General features: G+C 33.3%; 1 long non-coding RNA gene across 1 annotated transcript in view; it reads left to right on the top strand.

The window, feature by feature from the left end:
- Positions 1-14,684, top strand: part of LOC138308223 (uncharacterized) — a 105,729-nt gene that overhangs the window by 59,814 nt on the left and 31,231 nt on the right. The window contains exon 2 of the long non-coding RNA XR_011206093.1: positions 13,646-13,689. This is a non-coding gene — a long non-coding RNA (uncharacterized lncRNA). The remainder of the gene's footprint in view (positions 1-13,645; positions 13,690-14,684) is intronic.

Below are 14,684 nucleotides of genomic sequence, written 5' to 3'. Positions count from 1 at the left end.
GTTTCGTAGTTTTCGCCGCACCCTTTTCTATTGATTATTTTGGCGTTGTTTCTTTGGGGTTTTTTGTCTTCCATAATTTTGAGTTATGCTTGTTTAAGTTCACAGGAAAGGACAAATTTGTTATGACTTAAAAGTTTAAGAGGGGGGAGGGGGGTTGGTTACAGGATAATATATTAGATAAAGCTGGGACTCAGAAAAATGCCGGAAAACTCAAGCAATTTGAATCACCATACCGGTAGATAGAGACCAAAAAAACATGTAAACGGCCGATGATATTGGCAAATAACATGTTATAAGATATATGTGTAGCATTTATAATAATATATAACTGCCAGACCGTATCAATTCTTACATATCGTAACAAGATAACTGCCCTATTATATGTTCATATCCGGTACGTTAAATAGTATTTCTTATTTCTGTTTCTTCTTTTCTGTGTAAGTTATAATATAATTGAAATCATTATGTTTCACTTTCTTTAGAGTATTCTAAACACACAGAAGACATTAAGAATGTTTTATGAAGTTGCAATGGCGCCCTTGTAAATTGTGTACGTTTTGTAATATGTGTTATGTACAGGAAACTCATATATTATGATGTTTTTTTTTCCAATATACCAGCTATAACAATTGATTGAATTCGATATAACGGTTCTAACGATATGTATATTTCGATATATTGGCTAAAACGATACGTTTATTTCGATATATCGACTATAATAATTTGGTGGTTTTTTTTCTTTTCCAATATACTGATTAAAACGATTGGTTCATTTAGATACACCAACTATAACGATTGGTGTATTCCGATATACCGGACAAAACGATAGGTTTATTCCGACATACCGGACAAAACGATAGGTGTATTTCGATATACCGGACAAAACGATAGGTTTATTCCGACATACCGGACAAAACGATAGGTTTATTCCGACATACCGGACAAAACGATAGGTGTATTTCGATATACCGGACAAAACGACAGGTTTATTCCGACATACCGGACAAAACGATAGGTTTATTCCGACATACCGGACAAAACGATAGGTTTATTTCGGCATACCGGACAAAACGATAGGTTTATTCCGACATACCGGACAAAACGATAGGTTTATTTCGACATACTGGACAAAACGATAGGTTTATTCCGACATACCGGACAAAACGATAGGTTTATTCCGACATACCGGACAAAACGATAGGTTTATTTCGGCATACCGGACAAAACGATAGGTTTATTCCGACATACCGGACAAAACGATAGGTTTATTTCGACATACTGGACAAAACGATAGGTGTATTTCGATATACCGGACAAAACGATAGGTTTATTCCGACATACTGGACAAAACGATAGGTTTATTCCGACATACCGGACAAAACGATAGGTTTATTTCGACATACTGGACAAAACGATAGGTTTATTCCGACATACCGGACAAAACGATAGGTTTATTTCGACATATTTGACAAAACGATAGGTTTATTTCGACATACTGGACAAAACGATAGGTTTATTCCGACATACCGGACAAAACGATAGGTTTATTTCGACATATTTGACAAAACGATAGGTTTATTTCGACATACTGGACAAAACGATAGGTGTATTTCGATATACCGGCTATAAAAATTTCTTTTTTTCTTTATACTGGCAATAACAATTGATTTATTTCGATAAACCGGCAATAAAGATTGGTTTATTTCGATATATAGGCTATAACGATATAACGAGAGAAAACACATTCAGTTTACCACCTTAACATGTTCAGGTCTATAAGAAACATTCGTAAACGTGACATTCTGGTTGATGCGTCAGAAACTACAGTGTCAAATGAAACGTCCGGTTTGATTAATGACTCCAATAATAGAATTTTTCTCCGTCGTAATGTCTTAACGTTTTAAAATGAATATGATATTCAGTAAGTATTTTAAGTCGATGTTATCACAGTGCTTTTTGCCTCAATTGACAGTCGACCTTGGTTTACGTAACGACTTCAATGCTATCAGGTTTCTCGGCATACGTCTCCTCTTCCCCCGCCTGACGATCTGGCGTATTAATTTACCAATGCCGGGAGGTTCGTCCATAAAAGTAGTTCTCCAAATTATGAATGTCATACCTAATGAAATATTCCCAATGTCAATGAGATATTTAAAACTTATGTATTGCATTTCTGAAGATTGTATTATCATGTCTCGTTGGAAACACGAGACTTCATCAATTTCTTACAGAACTAACTGTTGAAGGGCTCCTTATTCTTTCTATAGTGGTCTCCTGTGTTAGAACGATGGCGACAGGCTCCCATGTCATTGTGGGTTTTCTGTTTCATTAATTGTCGAGAATATGTGATAGATCTGTCATGAAATGTCCTCATAAAATGACCACAGAAATTAACTTTAACTATCTTAATCTTTAAAACTTTTCTCAAGTTATCGGTTGTCATAAACTACTTTAAAATGTTATTATTCGTTTTAGGATTGATTCAATAATAACTTATTTGTTTTACACATTTTAGGGCGGGGGCGGATTCAGTCTTCAAATGTTATATTAAAAAAAGATATTGATATTTCAATAGGATTATGACATTAGGCGTAACCTATCTTAGTCCCTTCATGATACAGGTGATACACAAAAACAAAAGAGAAATGAGGTGGAGGGATTAAAAGTCATCTGTCATCTGTATGATGCCGTTAACTTTAGAAATTATTTCATGTTGTGTGCAGATATCGAAGTATGAATAAAAGACTATTCAAAATAGACTTGGGAAACTTGAAGACAAAAAGTTTCTGAGCATGATTTGATGTATTTTTTCTGTAAATGTAACATAATGTAGAATTGACCCAGTTACCATCAAGCAGAAAATCTAAATGAACTTTTGACTTGACTCCATCAACTGATGATGACAAAGCATTCATTTTCATTTTATCCAATTCAATGTTAATGTATTCGATAAACAGATCCGTTAAATGAAGTGCCAGATTCACAAATGAAACGAATCATTCATCTTCCTTCCATCAAGGTTAAAACCTAGTCCATGTCGATTCCAAATATATACCCAGAGATTAAACATCAATCATCAGATACATATATTATAATATCTAATATCGTATCCAGCTTACAATACCCGGATCCTACCTACCCTTATGTATATTTATAGTCTAAGTTTCTAGAAGGCCTATCCTGATTCTGATGAAAACCCTCAGAGTCCCCAAATATTCCCCGTGGGAGATGTCTCATCTAGATCGGGTTCTTTTGATCCTCAAATCTACATGTCGACATTTCACGTTATTTCGGGTGGCTGATTTTCTCGTCGAGGATTATATTTCCATCTGAGTGCACATTCGGATTTGATGGTCCTCTTTCGCTAGGAGTATACCTTTAATATGCCCATTTATCATAGTTTTATAGTGTCTTCTAGGCCTTTTTATATCTCATTTTCTACTCAACCATATCGCACATCATAAACTTTACAACTGCTATTTGCATCTTTAGTTTTTTCCTTCCTTCAATTATAACTCATCCGTGTCGGCCGTGTACTGCTATTTGCATCCTTCGCTCATTTGTAAGATTTTAATCGTGAATATTTTGTGTATATTATAGAGTCTGGCATCTGTGTATCCTAGGTGGGTTTGTAGTTCCGTTTTCTACCTACCAAATGGACACCTTCTTCTTCTTCTTCTTCTTCTTCTTCTTCTTCTCTTTTTTTTTTTCTTTCTTCTTTTTCTTCTTCTTCTTCTTTTTTTTCTTTTTCTTCTTCTTCTTCTTCTTCTTCTTCTTCTTCTTCTTCTTCTTCTTCTTCTTCTTCTTCTTCTTCTTCTTCTCTTCTTTTCTTCTTCTTCTTCTTCTTTCTTCTTTTTTTTTTTTTCTTTCTTTCTTCTTCTTTTTCTTCTTCTTTTTTTTTTCTTCTTCTTATACTTCTTCTTCTTCTTGTTTTATTGTTATATTGTATTACCGTTATCTTAAATATCACGAAACTGATATATTATATTTATATTAATTTATTCTATCATACTATCTACTATCCATCGAGAACGACTGAGTCTTACTTTACTTCATGCTTTATTATTTACCATTTCATTTCTTACTACGAATTTTCACGTTCCAAAATTGATGTTTGCGATCATGTCGATGAATCGCAAAATCGCGATAACATACCGTAGCAAATGTTATCGCGTCGCTCGATAAAAGATTTGAAGTATTTAAAAGGGGAGTTGGAAAGCGTTATCACAACCTCTGTAACTCGCCCTGAATTCAGTATTTTCCTTAAGACCTTTTATCAATTCAAAAATTACGATTTGGCTTTTAGGTCCACAAATGTGTCAATACTTACTAGCTGACAGTTTAATGTTGAATGTATCACGCATGCTCTCTTTCTAACTGTTTATATATAGATACAACTAGTTAGAATTCGAAACTTACAACTACCGCTATCTGTAAACATAGTGTATACCACAAGTAAATAAAGTACATTGTTGATATGTTGACAAGGTAAGGCCTTTTACGGTTCCAAAGAATTGGATATTTTACAACGAAAACCACCAAGACAGGGTCTTACTGATTAAAAACAAATATTGATCGATAGTTATTATTGATTTTTACCGATCATTATTATTGATTATTGAGGTTAGCCACCTGCTACGGAATCCCACACTCACCCACGCTAATATATACTACCCCATCCCCCCCTCCCAACTGTCTACTATTGACAAACATGTCGCATTACAAACTGATCAATTCATGCTAGAAACAACCTGTTGAAATATTTGCATTTCTTATTGATAATCATGTTATTCAAGACAATGAAACGTAATTCAAGTAACCATGTTTGATTGGGTTTTATACATTATGTTACGACATCGTTCAGATTTTACGATTAAATGATTAGCATAGTAATTCAAACCTGAAATACATTCCAGCTACTTCTGTTTGTATACGTTTGTTGTAATATTGATACCAAGGATCCGTTCATGTAATGCTGTTTCAGTATCAGTTATGTTTAAAGATTTTTCGAGTTTTTAAAAAGATTTTTTTGTGTGATTTTTTAAAAAAAATCATCTTATTTTGATATTCAAAATCTACTTGACCCTAATATGATAGAACTCACAGTCAACACACTTCTTGTATACCAATCCTATATTCTGTCAAAACTTACAATTTATAATTATAAACAAAACTACCTGATGTACGTAAATTAGTTAAATTTAAAAATATGAACGTGAATTAATGAATTTTGTAAACTGCTATATTCAACACATGAATGCCTAATGGTCATGGTATCTGAAACCACATGAAAACTCATCTCAAAGATGTGAAAATCCTCTAGACAATATATTGTCTATGGAGATGTTACAGTCCTAGGATATCTCGGAGTCTTTAAACTGGTTTACCAATGACAAGTCCACTGTATTGTCTGAAATCTTAAACATCTTTTTTTGGGGGGAGAGGGTAGGGGAGAGAGGGGGAGGGGTTACCATTAAGGGCGTCAAATGATTACATATTTATCGTCCATTTCTATAACTCATACCCCTGGCTTTATGTTATAATCGACATCGAAACATAACAGAAATTAATAAAATTTTAGATGAACAAAATGTTAGACCATATTATCAACAAATTGTTAGTGCTTTTAGCTCATCAGTGACTAATCAGAAAAGGATATCTAGAACAGTTTTGTTTTAAGGGTGATGATTTGTAATGTAAAGTTGCTTAAACCATGAATTATCATATCGTTAAAGAAGTAGAATAAAGAAACTGTTATAATTATCAATGATTTTCCCCTGCGATCGTCTGCTCCTTTGCTGGGGACTGAGTAATGACAAATAATGTGGGGAAACTATGTCATGTATCGTGGGCAGAAATGACAGATATTAGTGCCAAAAACTGGTCCTACCTGCCCACTGTATGGGATACGGACTCGGTAGGTTTATAATCAAGGAGCAGTACGTGTACACAAATTTGTAGTTGACTATACAACGACTCGTGGAACTAATCAAATTAGTTACAAATACTACGTACTGTGTAAGGGAGTCTTTACTTGTGGCCGCTGCTGTGTGATCAACAAATAGGATTTTTTTTTAATTTGTGAAAAAAAAGACTTTAACAACACATTGGATAATTCGCTAAATTGATAGAGCGACTGCTACTCTTACTATTAGATATTTAATCAGTGAATCCTTGACATTTTTTTGTCGTAAGAATTTTATTCCTTTTTAAATGCTTTTCTCTAAACTGCTTCCCTTTCCTTAGCTCACTACTCTCCACCAGGCTGCGCTCTGCTTACGAAATAGCTTCGGCAAGGGAGGTAACTAAGGCGGATATCAGTCTATGTTTTTCTTCACTAAAAAATCAAGAATACTAATGTATTGCTATTCTTTCAGGAGAACTATATGATCGTCCAAGATTAAAATTTTGTTTTGTACTAGATACAATTAATACTGCAAACGAGTTTTCTTTCGCGGCTACTAAATTTCGCGATTTCCGTTTCAAAGCATTTTCAAGTATCTAAAATTGAAGGGAAATACCTTTGAATGGGACTAATTCACGTACCACTGATACCCGATAACGTTTATGCGGGACTAGTATCTCCAGTGGTGATAGAACGTAGCTCTTTGTAATTGTCCCGCTGAAATGACGTTATTCCGCGATAACGTCATTTGACGTCATTCAATCGCCGATAGAAACAATAGTCCCGCACAAACGTTATCGGGTATCACGTGGTACGTGAATGAGTCCCATTGAATATGCTATAATTGTGAAAGATACTAATTCATGGAGATAAGCTTTTGCAAATTTTCCTTGATAGCGAAATTCGCAAAATAAATCGCACGCCAAAAAATGAATTTCAGTACATGACTTTTCGTTTTTTACCATTGCTCTATGAATGGTATACGGAGAGTATGACATTCGCCCAGAGTCATCTCAATAGTCTAATCAGTTATTGTTATTCGACCAGACGCATCCGTGGTGTTTCCTCTGTCTACGTCTGATAATTCTCGATCTTTTGTAAATAAGATGTCTCAAACGTATCTGAAGATGTTGTTAAGTCAAATTTTGAACCACAATTGGGTTATTTTATTTAATGTGTTATTATAGAACGGTAGGATTTAATTCCCCTGAACCACTTAACCGCTACAGTGTAAGTGGATTTATAATATTGCCGGTGTTTAAAATCAAGTAGGACGGACTCACTTCCTGAATGTCTGGTTTCATTTGTTTTTTTTTTTATTTAATGTGAGAATACCCAAAGAACTAGAATCAATGACCATCAATTTGAAGCAGAGAAAGTTTCACTGGCTAGTTTTTGGCGAAACTGGCAGAATCGCAGACTCCCATGGAAATAATTGAATGTATAGAATGATAAAATTAGGTTGAATAATACTGATATGCATATCTTCAAGAAACGGTCATATCATAATATTGTAAGGCATGTTCTAGTTTGAGTTTATAAGGATGTTATTTACTTAATCTTGATCAACGTTTTAACCATAAAACGTTAAGAACAACAATCCTACCAGCAGGCATATTTACCTGTTTGTTAACGTACCCAGGCACAATACCACAGCTATTGGTAGTTATACGGAGATCGAAAACTACCCTGTGTACAAAACCAGACGTGTGTGGGATCCTACCCGGTTGTAAGGCCGGGTATAATTTGCTGGTATGTGAGTAGTTTTGGCCAGCGTTCAAGGCTGACGGTTAGAGAGGCTGATAACGATCTACCAGTAACCTAACCGGCAGGAGATGAGTAGGTGATAGCGCGTTGTGACAGAATTTAGTCGTGAAAGGATTTAATAGTGATCGTATCATCGTGTGTCGCTGTAGTCTACATATCTAGACTCAATCTCAGCCATTTCGGTTCACTAATTAGAAACAATTATTTCCCACAGATTTTTTCTCCTTCCTCGTGTACTTTACATTTTCTATCCTTCCTCCTACACTTGTTCTACTCTGAATCTCTCATTTCTCCTCTTTTTCTATTTTGAATTCTTTCCTTTCAACTCCTCTTATTCTACCTTAAAGCTCCTTCCTTCATCCTACTCTTATTATACTCTGAAGTTCTTCCCTCACACCCTTCCTACATTTTACCCTGAAAATCTCCAGTTCCTTCCTCCCTTCCTCCTACTATTGTTATACTCTGAAGCCTTTCCTCTTCCTCCTCCGCTATCCTTTTCATCCGTCTTTTACCTCCTGTTCTGCCTGAAATATTTCTGTTACTATCTTACACCCTTTCTTTTGTAACATCTAAATCCCTTTTTTCGGTAATCACACTCACTCATATTTCTATATTACCATCACTATTCTTATCTCTCCCCTTTTCTCTTTAACACTCCATGCTCCCTGTTTTCCCTCTATACTCTCCCTCATTTCTCCTTTTATTAGCTCAATTTCACAGTTCTTCCTCTCTTATCCTCTTTACTTCTACTTAGTTCTTCTGTCTTTGCTTTATTCTCCATTATGTTCCTATTCTCCTTCCATCCATTTTGAATCCCTTTTTCTTTTCCCCTCCCTTACCCCACTTTTTCCTTCCCTTATCCAACTTTTCCCTTTTTAATCTCACTCTGATATTCCCTTTCCACGCATTTTCCTTCCATTTTCCCACCTTTTCTTTCCCTTACACCATTTTATCTCTTTTCCCACTTTTTTCTTCCCTTATCTTCCTTTGTTTCTCCCTTTAACACTTCAGTTTTCCATTCTTTCCAAGCCACATTCCCTACTCTGCCTTCTTCCTTCTATTGAAGCTATCGTATCTCTCATAAACCCATAAAACGTCCCATATGTAGCTAATGTATCTGAACGACTTAATTTATATACATTTACCTCAGATCCGTTTTTATACCTACTCTGTAAAATATGCACATTTAAATAGCATTTAAAAGAGGGAAGCATACTACCTGCCGCTGACATAATGTCAGATCTAAAATTCGAGTTTTTGTCATTGTTCTTTATGGGTCTTTAGAATTGGATAGCTTCTTTGTTTAAAAGAATCATTATAAGCCCTTACTTCTGCGTATTTGCAGACTTGGACTTTGTATAGATTTTTAAATCTCCTGCTGTAGGTCACGTTAGCAATATGATATTGTTTTGTTTATTTGTTGGTGATTATTGTTCAGCTGAACAACATGTTTTCGGTAAAGAATGTGCGTCCTTTGTCTGAAAAATAATTACATGTATATATTGTCTGCACGCATTCTGTATATTCTTGTCTTTGTTTCAGTAAACAAATATCGATTTAGACTATGATTTAGGTAGACTAGTTTTGATAATATTGCATATATACATGTACCGTTGTTGTTGTTTATTTTTTTAATTATTATTTTAATTTATTTTATTTAGTTGTGTTAACGTGATCTTAATGCTATAAGGAAAAGATCAAAATGCTACATTTATTTTATTTTTATTTATTTTTATTTTCAAGCTTAACAGTGATATCAACAAAATAAAACAAAAAGACATATTTTCTATGTCTACTTCAATTATTTTTTTTCTTTTAATGTAGAGTGTGTATTCTTAGGAAAATGACCTAACTGTATTAGGGAAATTATTTTATGTTGGTAAAAATATATTAAAGATTATGTTCCAACCAAAAGATTAGCAAAATATCAATTGGTAGTGTATATGATAATTATAAGGCAAGTCAAAAAGTATTTAAAACAATTTCTACCAGATAAAACTTATAATATTTATTATGTTTATTACACCATGTTGATATATTAAAATAGAAGAATTATTTCTATTGAACTATTTTCATAAATGTACATACTTACTATAATGTCTGGGTGATAGTCGTGCAGTACAGAGAAATGTAGGAACTAAAAATATATCAAACTGAAAAAAATCCTATTTGAAATCGACCTGCTAATAATTAGTCTGTAATTACACGTGAAGATTCGGTATCCGTCTAATTAGAACAGGGGCTAATAAAAATCACTAACTTTCAATTACCTCAGCTAGAAATGAAACTCTAACGATTGTCTCATGCTTCCTTGTATTTGAGAATCGAACTCCCGTGTCTTTATATCCATTATTCTTACTGGCGGCGTTAGCTTGAAGTTCATACCGCATTCACAAAAGGCTTGTTCTAATTTAACCCCATATTTCCCTAATCTAGAGTTGTTTCTGTACAATCCTCTCCTTAGCCCAGAATTACATTTATGTGGGACCTAACTGGATTACGCATCCAGATTAAGAATATTGATAGTGTGAACAGAGTTGAACAGAATGGATAATATCCTCGGCCGAGATCGTACTCAAACCGCGCGATATATTAATCTTGTTATTGCAAAAACTCAAGAGTTTAATGAAATCAAGTAAGGCAAATGTATTGAAGGAACGCACCAAAATTTTTGGTAACTTCTATGGAATAAATCGGGCTTGAGATTGAAGGCAACCGATGCATGGGGAAAGTTTCGTTTTACGTTCGTCATCACATAGGGCGCGATCCGCGTCAGGATTAAGACATGTTTTTATCTGCTAAAAAGCAATGTTCACAGAGGCATGCTTTTTTGTATATTCTGTTTACGATTAGATGCGATGGTCCGCTTCATTAGCTTGCCTGTTTGTAGCTAGATTTCTCTCTCCAGCTAAACAAGCTGTGCAAATACGAGATTTTTAATAAAATTACTCTCACAGTCGCTACAGCAGAACAAAAGACAGACGAAAATGTGGTTTTTGCTTCTTTTATTAAAAAATCAAAGTCAATTATTTCAGCATTAAAGAATTCGGTTTAATCTTCCACTTCCTTTTTATGCGTTGTAAATCCAAGCAATATTCCATGAAAAGATTCTGTGAATCAGAAAATTAAATGAAAGTAGCTGTATTTGAAGAATTGCTATGTTTCTTAAACATAGAAATAAAAACTGTACCCTTGATTCCATACCTTCAGTTAAATCTCTAGCCGTTTATCTTCTTATGCTACGGACTGATGTTTCTTATTTTCTTTCATTGGATGTTAATGAGTAGTATAAAATATTATGAGGACATTAATTAAATGTCTAGTAAAGGTAAACGCATAATGATATGATTATTAAAAATGAATTACAATTCGATGTTAGAATGATATCATTGAAATTGATATCTGCTGCGACATTAATTATTTTGGAAATCTTTTGTTGCATTCCAATATAACTATATTGAACTTATGGAGATTATTCGTTTAACCTCGTAATTAATATTATAACGATATTATTTTGTGCAAATTGTAATAGTTGAAAATGAACATAAATAAATCATTAGTTATTGCACTTTAAGCAAAGGAATTAATTACAATGATTTCTATCTTAAACTTTCTAATAATTCAAAGGCAATATATTTTTATGAGTTTATATTTTACTAGCATTGTATGTTTAAGAGCTGAAATTTTATTTGAATCGGTATGTTTTGCTTTATTTATTTTTTGTTATTATTATTTTTGTCAAACACTCCAATTTTAAAACAAATAACAAATATTTTGTAATGGAGTTTTGGATACAATTATAAAAGTTTTTTAACAAATAAACTAAAATTTGCTTTGGATCTTTTGTAGATAACAGTGCTATTACTATCATGTAATTTTGCACTGCTGTAGATATTCCTTGAAATCTCTTTGTCCCCGGCATAGGAATTTTATATGTACACATAGATATAGAAATAACGGTACGATCCTAATGGTATATGTATTAGAGACGTGCACAGTATAAGGAGTATTTATACAGTGTACATTACATCTAATTATCTTCCAATATATAACTGTATACAATCTGACATATCAAAGGTCAAAATAGTTACATATATTGAATAGATATTATATATAAAAGATATTATCTATGAAAGGGGTTTAGTGCATCGGAAAAGTACTCCTTACAAGTTTATCCAAATATCATATATACATACAATGTAGACTTCAAGAATTCATTTTGAAAGAGACTCCCTTAAACCGCCTTTATCACAACAGAAGCTCAATACATCTTAAAGTATCGCTTTACATAATTTAAACTCATTAAACGTCTCGTTATAGAAATGGATACAATACAATGCCATTCGAGGCCAACTCTCTGTTATGGCTGTTTTATATACACACAGAATAAAAAAGTTTTTTGTTGGTATATATTCTTTACATATCTACTTTTACTGGCTAAAGAAAACACATTTTACGGTTCATGTATATGTTTTGTTGGTGGCAATGTTTACAACAACTTTCTTAAATCACCATTGTTAGGTGTTATAGTTGTTATTTAGCGATCCGGATCATCATGCTGTTGGTTCCGGAGAATAGAATGTTATCCCGTCTGCGCGAGAGTATTATTTTGCCAACAATGGCACAAACAATATGGCCGGTTTCCGGTATCTTGCTCATTGTTCAAAACACTTTGACAACATCGTACTTTCATTGTAAAAACGCATGCTGTATATCTGATAAGCTAGCGGTGACAGCCAACTTTGACGCTGTAACTAAGAGTTAGGTATTAGAGGCGGAGAAGGGGTTAGCTTTTCTATGGGCGAGAGAATGTTAAGAGTTTCTAACACAAGATAGTTTACAAGCGCCCTAAAGACTTGATTGTGTTGAAGCTTTAGAGGCAGGTATTGTCAGTCAATGAAGGTTTCATCACCTCCACACAAATAACTCGTTGTATTGTCAGCAAATGATAGTGTTAATGGGATCTACAATATAAATCTTTTAATCGTAAAATTTATTTTATTGTAGTATATTATCTTCATTAGGCAGGGGAAAATATGACTTCATAATGTGTTACTTTACATAGAGGCATCTTATTTCTATGGATTTTAAAATATAATAATACATGTAATATAGTTTTGCCATTCAGGTATTTATGTGATGCTTAGACCAACCCTTCGTGTATGAAGATGACAAAATAAAAAGAAAACTCGAATAAATAAAGAGTTTTGAAAAACTTTAAAGGATGGATACATCCACCTGCAATGAATATTAGAAATTTCTATATTACTTGTAAATAGAATTTTTTTGAAATTTTTGAAAATTGAATATTAAATAATTGAGGAAAAACATGGATAACACTATTTTTAAGTCATGGTAAGATACAAGAGAGTTTATATTGAAATACTTGAAATATATGATTTAAAAGCTAAAATTCAGAAAACGATTTATGAACAGATGCCTGTTCAAGTTCAATTCTGAATTCAAATATACACACAGCATTCGCACACTGACACAACAGCATCAATAATCAACAGGTTACAAAACATCGAAACATTGTCCGTTAATCAATTGTCATACGGGAACTATTGTTGAATTTGCAAGAATAAACTTTCCCAGACATTTCCATATGGTCATGGCCAAAATCATTTATCTATTTCGCGTCTACAATTTCTCAGGAAAGTGTTGCCGCAAATTTCCTTTTCGAGGTTGTGTGTTTTACTGTGAATCCAATGTTATTAATGTACGTTCAAGTTTATGTGACCTACAAAACCAAAATTCAAATGTCCTGGTTGTCCTTCAGCTTTAATCGATGGTATATTTATTATTCAACGAAAAGGACATCCAGGAATCTTATCTTTGGATGATATTCATCATGTGTGAAATATGAATCAATAATATACGGAGAAAAATGATAAAAAAATCCATTTTTGTTAACACATGCTAATTTTATTTATTCCTAACTTATGTGATTTATTCTTGCTATCGTTTCAGGTCATTACGAAGTCGTTTGTGATACTGACGTCACCGATCTTTGGGTAAGTTGTCCTTGGATTTTGACGCTTGTTTTCTTTTGATTAATTGTCACTAGACCAAACATTTTACAGACACTGACTATATTTATATTTTTTAACGAACAAAAACCGTTAATAAATTCACAGAATACAACAGTGTGTAGTTTATCATTTGACGGCCGTATATATCGGGTAACCTTCCTTCCACCTAACTGTATATATTGATATCCAGCGAGTTTCGTCCTGTCTTGTCGAGTTTTCGATCAAATTACGAGGAGGCAAGTTCTGTGTTTATGTCTTAAAATTCTATAGGTATATTCTTCCAAGGTAACATTTAACATTATACAATAATTGTCAACACACACAAGGAAGCTAGCTTAAATCGGAGAACAAATTCCCATGTTAAAGATTATTATCAGATTCCAAAACAACAACTAAGAAATAAGTGTCAGTGTCGAATATCATCATATCCTGTCTTGTGTATTTTGTTTGTTCATATAATCAGTAAACAAAAGAGCTTGTCGACAGCATAGCTTAAATGTATCATTCGAGAATTCCCATTTTCTCATTTGTAATTTCCTATTTATTTTAAACAAATATTCTTTTGTTATACTTATGCAAAATTTTCATTCTCATTACTTATTCCATGCAAACAAGCATGTATTTTCTATACATTTGTGTAAACTTATTAATATACATGTACTGTTAATTGCATACCTATTTAATAAGTAATACTCGATTCCATAAACAAATAATTCAATTTTGCTTGTTACGAACATTTTTATTGGCTTAAAATATTACTTTATCAGCCCATAAAGTAAAAAATGGCGTCGCCGTTTGTAACGTTGCTTCTGATTGGCTGAAGCGTAATGATTTCATAGACAAAAGAGTCCCAAAATGAATTTTGAATATTGAAGAGATTATCTTTTGTAAATTGAGTTTTAAGGATTGATTTGAATAGATTTTTCTATGTTATGGAGATATGATACACAAATCTGTGTGTACTCTCATCATAAAAC

Source organism: Argopecten irradians, chromosome 14 (assembly GCF_041381155.1).
Source record: "Argopecten irradians isolate NY chromosome 14, Ai_NY, whole genome shotgun sequence".
NCBI lineage: Eukaryota > Metazoa > Mollusca > Bivalvia > Pectinida > Pectinidae > Argopecten > Argopecten irradians.
The sequence above is the reverse complement of the archived record's forward strand: the minus strand, read 5'-3'. Positions and strand labels throughout refer to the sequence as shown.